Consider the following 10,363-nt stretch of genomic DNA (forward strand, 5'->3'; position numbering starts at 1 on the left):
CAGTGTTTTCATATGTTCCTTACACAAAGGAACACATTTTGCTTTCTCTGTTTAGGGGGTGGGCAACCTATTAACAAAGTGTAGGCTGCGAACTTTGGCTTAAAACATTTGAAGGCAGTGAATCCAGGCTTCATCAGGTGACTCACAGGAAAACCATGACCCCCTTGTCTCCACTCCCAGTGGTTCATGAGTGGTCATCCTAATCACCTGGAGGGCTGGTTACACAGATGCCGCGTTTCCCATTTGGTCAGCCTGCATGGGGCCCTGGAATCTACATTTCACACTTGTTCCCAGGTAATGCCAATGCAGCTGGTCTGGGATGATCCCTCTTTAGGAATGATTACACTATATATAAAGTAGATAACCAACAAGGGCCCACTGTATAGCACAGGGAACTATGTTCAGCATCTTTTAATAACCTCTAATGGAAAAGAATCTGAAAAAGTATATATACACATAGGTATACATACATTATACATACATACACATACATGAATCACTTTGCTGTACACCTGAAGCTAACACATTATAAACCAACTATATGTAAATTAAAAATACAGGGGAAAGAAAAAGAACCTTTATCCTGTATAATATTATCAGATAATATAATATAATATTACAATAAATTATATTATATATCATATAATATACATTATAATATGTTATCAATGGTTTAATTAGTTTAAAAAGATTATTATTCATTCAACCTCCTCTTTAGGAATCTTATCTGTTGAAAAAATGTTCATAATTATAGCCCAACTTCTAAGACTCTTCAAAACTGACCCACTTCCCATCAGTACTTTCCAAGCTCCGTTCACACTTGGTTACAAGGCTGCTCTCCGTCCCCCAGATCATGGGGTCATTGATGCAGCGTCTTCTTCCGCTACCCTTACCTGAGCTGAGTCCTACACATGCGCTAAGAAACAGACTCAGCATCCCGTTCTGTTTCCCCACCAAGCAGAAACACTGGCTTTGACCCTCTGGTGGCCCCCACACTCTTAATGGCCAGCTCCTGTGTGCTCAGTCGCATCCAACTCTTTGTGACCTCTTGGAGTGTAGCCCACCAGGCTCCTCTGTCCACGGAATTTTCCAGGCGAGAATACTGGTGTGAGGTGCCATTTCTTACTTCAGGAGATCTTCCCGACCCAGGGATCGAACTCGTGTCTGAATTGGTAGGCAGATTCTTTACCACCAGTGTCGCCTCTTCATACTGCTCGTGGGGTTCTCAAGGCAAGAACACTGACGGGGTTTGCCATTCCCTTCTCCAGTGGACCACATTTTGTCAGAACTCTCCACCATGACCCGTCCGTCTTGGGTGACCCTGCACAGCATGGCTCATAGTTTCATCGAGTCAGACAAGGCTGTGGTCCATGTGATCAGATTGGTTAGTTTTCTGCGATTGTGGTTTTCATTCTGTCTGCCCTCTGATGAATTGGGATAAGAGGCTTATGGAAGCTTCCTGATGGGAGAGACTGACTGAGGGAGATGAGATGGTTGGAAGGCATCACCGACTTGATGGATATGGGTTTGGGTGAACTCCAGGAGTTGGTGATGGATAGGGAGGCCTGGCATGCTGCAGTCCATGGGGTCGCAAAGAGTTGGACACGACTGAGAGACAGAACTGACTGACTGACTGTCACCCCTATAGCAGAGCTCTTCTCATTTCCTCAACAAGAACCCCCCACTGCATGGACGCCTGCTTTGTGTGGGAAAGTGTGCCAGGCCATGTGGAGTTGACAAAGCCACAGATGGAAAAGAGCGAGGGGTCTGCTTTGCAGTTGGCATGGTCTCCATTGAATAATTCAGGTGTGCAGGAAATACCACATTTCTGTATTTTTGTGGTTTTTACATTTTAATTGATATCTGACACCAAACTTTACTGAATTAGGTTGGTAGGAAATGGCAATGCAGTCACTTATGTTCACACCAAAATCCAGGAGGTCCGGGTGGAGGCCAGAAGGCCAGGCGGACTCGTCACGGCCAGTTCCCAAGTGTGTTGTCAGCCTCAGGGCCCGAGCCCACGGTGCTGGATCTCTGCTTCCACGACAGGCTGGAACCAGAAGCTTCCTGCCCAGGGTCCCAGCCCCTGCAGCTGGGCTTCATGAACCACTGTTGCACTTGGAGACCCTAAATCTCTTTCGGCTGAAAGACTTTCAGAAATGACTCCAGACAGAGGGACCTCCCCAGTGGTCCAGCGGCGAAGTCTCTGCACTCCCTGAACGGGGGCCTGGGTTCCACCCCCGTCAAGTGCTAGATCTCCCTCATTGTGTCCTTTCTTGCTATTGCATGTGCTCAGTTGCATCTGACTCTGCAACTCCAAGGACTGCAGCCCACCTGGCTCCTCTGTCCCTGGGATCTTCCAGGTAAGAATACTGGTGTGGGTTGCCGTGCCCACCCCAGGGGATCTTCCTGACCCAGGGATGGGACCTGTGTCTATGGTGTCTCCTGCATTGGCAGCAGGTTCTTTACCACTTGTGCCACTGTGTTCTCCACAAACTCTCCCCAAGCTATGGCAAAGAGCCAATTTTCACAATAAACCTATTTTGCTGGTATAATCTATGCATGCTTTCCTTCAATTTTAAGACAATGGGTTACAAAAGTACATAGAATCAACAGCTTTTCAGTTTAAAAATTCACTATCAGTTCTAATGAGGTGGATGAAACTGGAGCCTATTATACAGAGTGAAGTAAGCCAGAAGGAAAAACACCAATACAGTGTAATAACACATATATATGGAATTTAGAAAGATGGTAACAATAACCCTGTGTACGAGACAGCAAAAGAGACACTGATGTATAGAACAGTCTTATGGACTCTGTGGGAGAGGGAGAGGGTGGGAAGATGTGGGAGAATGGCATTGAAACATGTAAAATATCATGTATGAAACGAGATGCCAGTCCAGGTTCGATGCACGATACTGGATGCTTGGGGCTAGTGCACTGGGACGACCCAGAGGGATTGTATGGGGAGGGAGGAGGGAGGAGGGTTCGGGATGGGGAACACATGTATACCTGTGGCGGATTCATTTTGATATTTGGCAAAACTAATACAATTATGTAAAGTTTAAAAATAAAATTAAATTTTAAAAAATCACTATCATCTTATTATTAAGATACCATTATTTTTTAGCTTAACCAAATTTATGACTTATTCAAGGAGGGAAATAATAAAAACTCAGGTAATCCTTTTCAATAAAGGGAGAAGTAACAATGTGAGATCATACCTTGGTTACCCATTAATGATCATACTCTACACAATATGGGTGTGTCAATGTTTTAAAAATTTTAGACATCTTCCATTAAAAGTAAACACAAACCCCTTGCCAAAGTTGTAAATTCATAGATACTGAAATAAAAAGCCAAAAAAACAAAAAATGAGGATGTTTTAAACACTGAAGTTTCTCAGCGATGTTACAGACCAACCCAAATGCCAAGTACAAATAATATGACAACAACCAAAAAGTGACCTGATCAGCTAATTTCCACCTCACTTCTTCATAATGTGGCCGTTGGGTGTTGCACATGGCTATTTCAAAGACTAGTGGCAAATCACTTTCAGCAGCCAAGACTGTCAACAAACAATAACATCAATATGTTCATCTATTCTAAAAGAAGAAGAAGAAGCATTGTATACACAGAGATGAAAATCCACCATGTCTGGCAGCGGGTGCCCTAGTTTGGTTCCCCAGAAGCAGACCTGAGACAACGTATCAGGGCATACAGTTACCTGGGAGTTGCAGGGAATGCCAGCGGGCGACGGCGCAGTGAGAGGGGGTGGGTGTTGAGATACCTATCCCGTGGGCAGGGACGCTCATGTCCATGGGGAGACAATGGGGAGTAAAGAACGCATGCCTTGGAATAAGCCCATCCAACGGGTGAGAGTGAGGGAGCCCGTGTACTTGTCCACTTACTCAGTTCCTGGTTGAGCCCTGCTCTCAGGCCTTGTTAATTTCCTGGCATTTCAGGCTTGGCCCTCAGGCTTCTGGGCAGAGCCAGCAGTCTGCTGTGGTTCAGAGACACAGGTACAGAGACAGGCCGATTACTGACGGTGAGACAGACTGACCAGTCTGAGGGATGCGGCTGCAGCACTGAGAGCCTTTACCCCGGTGAGTCCGAACAGCCAGCTCCCTCACCCTCAGCTCATAGAATGTGGTCAAGGTTGTCATCAGGGTAAGCGTCTCGTACAGCCTCTGTTCCTACTCTGAACAGTCCTATCAGGACTAGTCAGTATCCCTAGAGGCCTGGAAGCCACTTCTGGAAACAAAGCTTCAACGTCTCTCTGCAGCTTTCAGGTGACAGAAAGTGCCAACCATTACTGATCTAATTATTATAGTGTGTTTCTGGGTGTTGCGTTGATCTGTCGTTGTTTAGTCGCTGTGTCCAATTCTTATGCGACTCCATGGACCCCACCAGGCTCCTCTGTCCATGCGATTTCCCAGGCAAGCATACTGGAGTGGGTAGCCATTCCCTTCTCCAGGGGATCTTCCTGACCCAGGGATCAGACCCGGTCTCCTGCATTCCACGTGGGCTCTTTCACGTTGAGCTACCAGGGAAGCCCGCTGTGTTGATGGGCTGGCCATATTTAAGTGAATGATCAAATAGAGGCATATGTAATTCATAATATTGTATGTATTTCTAATTTTTGATAGTTTAGAAAAGTGTTTTCCTGTTTTACAAACTTTTATTGGGAATCATAAAATTTTAGGATATCAAATTTGAGAAAATATCCTTGAAGTTTCTTTCTTGTGTAAGATTTGGAAGACTTCTTCATATGGAAGAATTTCTGTCTTTAGACACTTTGAGCCTTGTTTCTCCTCCACTACTCATACTTCTTGCGCCAGGTGCTGTGAGATACCTTTATTTTGTAACACAACTTCTGGATCCTGGGCACCCGTGTGTCTCAGCTCTAGAAGTTGGCACAGTTGAACTAGGAGTTGAACTAGCAGCTATTCCTACAAGGCGACAACCGTCAATAAACACACAGCACTGTCAGCAAATTATGTAAATATGCTTAACTAAACTTCTTCTTTGCTAAAACCCCAGAATGTCTGAGGGCACTTAATGCAAGAGACCACCATGATGGAGGGGACCTCGGAGTGGAAAGAGACCCAGGTCTCCTTTAGGGAAAACGAGGCACTTTCAAACGTGACTATAAAGAATGCATGGCTTACCCAAAGCCTTTCCCATTGTTTTGAAAAAGTCTTTAAAACAGCCTTCCTTGGTTTCGTCATAAACCCACCTCATTTACTGATAAAAGCAAGCAGTGGTTGTGTTGGGGGGTAAGTCCACATGAAGTACAGTTCTATACAGAGCAGATGTTTCCATTTTCAGATTTCAGCAGATACTGAAGTTACTCGATTAAAAACATCCTCCCTGTGGGGCCTCATTTGTCCAAAGAGAAAGAACTAGGATCTGGATCAGCCTGTTCCTTCAGTCCCCCTCACCAGTTCTCATGACTCTGTGACTCTCTTTGGAAGTATCTTTGGTACATTCGGTGTCTCAGAAAGACTAGTGGAGACTCCAAGTGCCTACTTGAGCCAAAGCTAGAGGAAGGTTCCCACTTCTAAAAGATCACTGTTGGAGGAAGTTGGCTCCAGTACTGATAACAAGGCAGAGCGAGTGGTGGGGGCTGGGAAGGGGGTATCTGGGAGGCGAGAGCTAGGGCCCCTCACCCAGAGGCAGCCTCCCGCACAGGGAAACTTCTGCATTATAAACTAGATCAGACTTAGTTTCAGCTGTGAATCATAGCTGGGCTCAGTGCTTCCCGCTTAATTTAATTTGGATTATTTATCTCTGCTTAACGTGGTGTGAATGGATCATTTTCACTCAGATGGTACCATGCTCCCCAAATGAAGCCTTAACTATAATGGACAGAGGATTCAGCAATGACATCTGTCATGCTTTAATTAATTAGAGTGCCCCTAATAAGACCCAGAAGAACAAATATCACATCTGAACACAATTACATTATATCTGCACAGTGGCCTGCATTTAGCAGTTCTGGGCTTCCTGTTTCTCTGTACTCTACGTTATAGAAAAAGAAACAGAAGTTTCATCCATGTTAGATTAAAGGAACCAAACTTAACAGGCTTTGGAATTCAATTCTGCAAATATTCAGTGGAGAGTTGTTGTTTTTTTTTTCTTTTCACTGAGGTTAAAATTAGCTCAGCAGAAATCCATGAAGTAGGTGTAGGTCAGGGAATTATTTCAATATTTTGTAGCATGATTTTTTTTACTAAGTCCCAAATTCGCCAAAAATGTGTCGACTTTTACGTTCGTAAGTTTTTTTCACCAGTCCTGGTTTCAAACTTCCTGTGTTATTCCCCCACTAGAGAGGCTCATGTTTCTCACTTTAGGGTGACCACAATTTTGGTGTAGAAAATATTGGGCAAAAGAGAATTTTGCTTAGCTTTTTGGCATCATTTTCTTAATTGCTAAAGCTGCAAAGGTGATGAAAGGTTGTTGTTGAATCACGAGAAGACACCAGGATTCTTGCCCCCGGAGGAGAAGAATTCAATCCGGGGCCAGGGACGAGGCTTGATCGCTCAGAGCTTTTGTGTAATAAAGTTTTATTAAAGTATAAAGGAGATACAGAAAGCTTCTGACATAGGCATCAGAAGGGGGCCGAAAGAGTACCCGCTTGCTAGTGTTAAAAATGAAGTTATATAATCCAAAGAATATCTGGAGGTTGTAAAGACCTCATCAGACCTACTCCCATAATTTACATTTTAAGATAACACTGTCCTCAGGCAAGATACATGCTTGTAAAGACCAGGTCTACTCCCATAATTAACATTTTAAGATAACAGAAGGTTGAATCCAAAGACTGTCCTTAGGCAGGATACATTATTGTTATATAATCCTAAGGAATGTGGAGAAAGAAAAAAAGTTTGTCCTTTCTTCCTCCTTGAGAATTCCAGACCCCTCTCTCCTTGGGGACCCTTAGACGCCCTATCAACCTGCCTAGGAAATGACTGTCTCAGTGAAAGACAGTAAAGCTGACACTGGTGCTGCAAGTTTATAGGCATCCCAGTCTCTCTCTCTCTGGTATAAGGGGAGGACTTTCTTGTTTTGTTCATGTATGTATATGAAAAAATACACACACACACACACACATACTTCTTGTGCTCAGTTGCTCAGTTGGCGTCTGACCCTTTGTGGCCCCGGGGCCTGTAGCCCGCCAGGCTCCTCTATCCATGGGACTTTTAAGGCAAGTATACTGGAATGGGTTACCATTGCCTGCTCCAGGGGATCTTCTTGCTGCTGCTGCTGCTAAGTCTCTTCAGTCGTGTCCGACTCTGTGCAACCCCATAGATGGCAGCCCACCAGGCTCCCCCGTCCCTGGGATTCTCCAGGCAAGAACACTGGAGTGGGTTGCCATTGCCTTCTCTGGGGATCTTCTTGACCCAGGTATTAAACCCGAATTTCCTGTGTCTCCTGCATTGCAGGCAGATTCTTTGCCACTGAGCCAGCAGGGAAGCTATATATATATATATATACACACACACGTGTGTGTGTGTGTATGTATGTATGCATGTGTATATATGTGTATGTGTATATATGTGTGCTGTGCTGTGCTTAGTCGCTCAGTCATGTCCCACTATTTGCGACCCCATGGGCTGTAGCCTGCCAGGCTCCTCTGTCCATGGGGATTCTCCAGGCAAGAATACTGGAGGGGGTTAACATGCCCTCCTCCAGGGGATCTTCCCAACCCAGGGATCAAACCCACATCTCCTGCATTGCAGATGGATTCTGCACCTTCTGAGTTGGGGAGGGGCAGGTGGGCACTTGAACTATATGCACACAAGAGCTTCAGTACCAAAAGAAAAGCAGCCATTAGGTTGGATAACTTGCTTCTGTTAAATTTTCAAGGTAATCTATACTTCATCTACCACAATATTTAAACTTTTTTAGTTTTTTTGTTGATTGTCTGATTTTCTTGCCACACCATAAGTTTCAAGGTGGTAAGAATCACATAGATCACAGTAACGTATTTCTTATTCCACTCATCATTCCAATCAGGGAATGCATACTTTTATTAGTAATAACTAAAAAACAGAATTCCAAGTATGTACCAAAGGCATTCTTGTTAATAGTGAAATTCAGGAAGAATATTTAAATCAGCTTTTAAGAAATTCACCGCAAGTTGACTCATGTGAGTAACAATCAGTATAGGTCAGTTTCTGCTTCTGCTTTTACTGGCAAATGGTGGCCAAATGCCAAAAGGCAGGGTCAACCCACACAGCTGCTTGCAGTGATTCATTTCCCTTGATCTCCCAGCTGACCCATCAGGGAGAACAGCAGGTTTCAAGCCCTGGTTACCAGCCTCATGGTTGCAAGGACCCTGCCTCCCCTTCCACTGTAGGAGCATTTTAAAGGTTACAGTGAGGGTCGGTCATCCTGGGAAGCAAAGTCATTTCCACGTCTAGAGTGTAAGCAGGAAAGAAAGATCCAGAAGAAACCGAAATGTTGATTTTTCGGGTCAGGCGCCCCCATGGTGCTGAGTCACCAAACGCGCCCCGCTGCTGGTTTTCTGTCCCACCACACCCAGACATGAACCCCATGTTCCAACCACCTCACCAGTTTCCAAATAACAAAGTTGTTTTTACCCCTTGGTCTCACCGCTATTCCCAATAGCTGGAATGCTCCTTCCTCTTCTTTGAGAACCTCCCATTCCCTCCCTGGTGCAACCCAACTGTCTCTAGAAGCTTCTCATAAACCCTCCCAGGTGGATTAGATCCCGCATTCTTAGTGGGGGGATAATGAACAGAGGGGATGAAAATTGGCTCTTGGAAGGCAAAAAAATTCTTACTCTTTTTATGCATAAAACTCATACATACATGATGGGGCTTCCCTAGTGGCAGTAGTGGTAAAGAACGCACCTGCCAAAGCAAGAGATGTAAGAGATGTGAGTTCAGTCCCTGGGTTGGGAAGATCCCCCGGAGAAGGAAATGGCAACCTGCTCCAATACTCTTGCCTGGAGAAGCCTATGGACAGAGGAGCCTTGAGGGCTATAGCCCATAGAGTCACAAAGAGTCAGACGTGACTGAAGCTACCAGCATGCATGTGCCTATACTATGAAATTTTCATCTCAGGGGCAGCGGTTAGAAGAAAACATCTAAAAAGACTCCTTAAGTGGGTATTAGTGAAAATAATTTTGAGAAACCCTGGGTTATATGCTCCTTTGACTCTCACTGTGCATACTATTTAGCTTGTTTCAAATCACTGATTTAGGAGAGTCTGCTGCCCAGCATTTTTGCAGTAAAAGCTGTCATCCCCTTTTGTAAATAGCCTGCCTTCCCTGACCCCAGTTGTGGCTGCAAGATTCATAAGACCTGGGACAACGGCTTGCTCTCCATCACCCCCTCAGGCCCAAGCCCAGTACCTCAACAGTGGACAGTGGACACTAAGGAGATGTTTGTTCAACAGCCCTGAGGCGATCACGGCTTCTCAGCCCTGCTCACAAGTTTTATACCAGCCGTGCTCTACAAAGAAGCTGTGATCCCTTCCCACACTCTTTCAGTATCTGTATTTGATGAGATAGTGTTTCGTAAATTTTGACTCCATTTGCAACAACCAAAGAAGAGATGACTCCAATCTAATACTCACAAGTGTGTATTATAGTTTCTACTGAAACAATTTTCCTCTCTAAAATCACTCATTTCTACCAAAATAGCCAAAAACAGATTATTTTTTTTAATGGAAATAAAAATTTCTTGTAATCTTGAAAAAATAACAAAGAGATGATTCCAGTATGAACTTAACAGTGCAGCTGTGTGCTGTTCCAGCGTCTAAGGGGTACTCTGACTCAGCTGTTGTTTGACATGCTCTGCTTCCAAACACCGTGGTGAGCCCCTGGTAACCATGTCTCCATCAAGGAGGGCATGTGCACTGTGACATAAGCTGAATCAGAAGTACTGGGTGACAATTTGCGACGTGTTTACAGCTTCTCGTAGTGGCACAGATCCCTGGGATCGCTTCACATTACTTGAAAAGTCAATATTGAAAAGCTGTCCTTAAAAATGATTTGTACCTGTCATACTTCCATGAAGGAGAGGGTAGGATGTATGGAGAGAGTAACATGGAAACATACATATGTAAAACAGATACCAATGAGAATTCGCCGTATGACTCAAGTAACTCAAACCAGGGCTCTCTAACAACCTAGATGGGGGGTGATGGGTAGGGAGGTGGGAGGGAAGTTCAAGAGGAGGGGACATACATATACTTGTGACTGATTCACGTTGATGTTTGGCAGAAACCAACACAATACTGTAAAGCAATTACCCTTCAATTAAAAATACATACATTTTAAAAAATGACTTGTACCTGTCATTCTTCTATTTACCTAACTTGTGTATTA

The sequence above is a fragment of the Bos grunniens genome, chromosome 22 (assembly GCF_055505025.1).
Source record: "Bos grunniens cultivar Pamir isolate PY7600 chromosome 22, Bosgru_T2T1.0, whole genome shotgun sequence".
Taxonomy (NCBI): domain Eukaryota; kingdom Metazoa; phylum Chordata; class Mammalia; order Artiodactyla; family Bovidae; genus Bos; species Bos grunniens.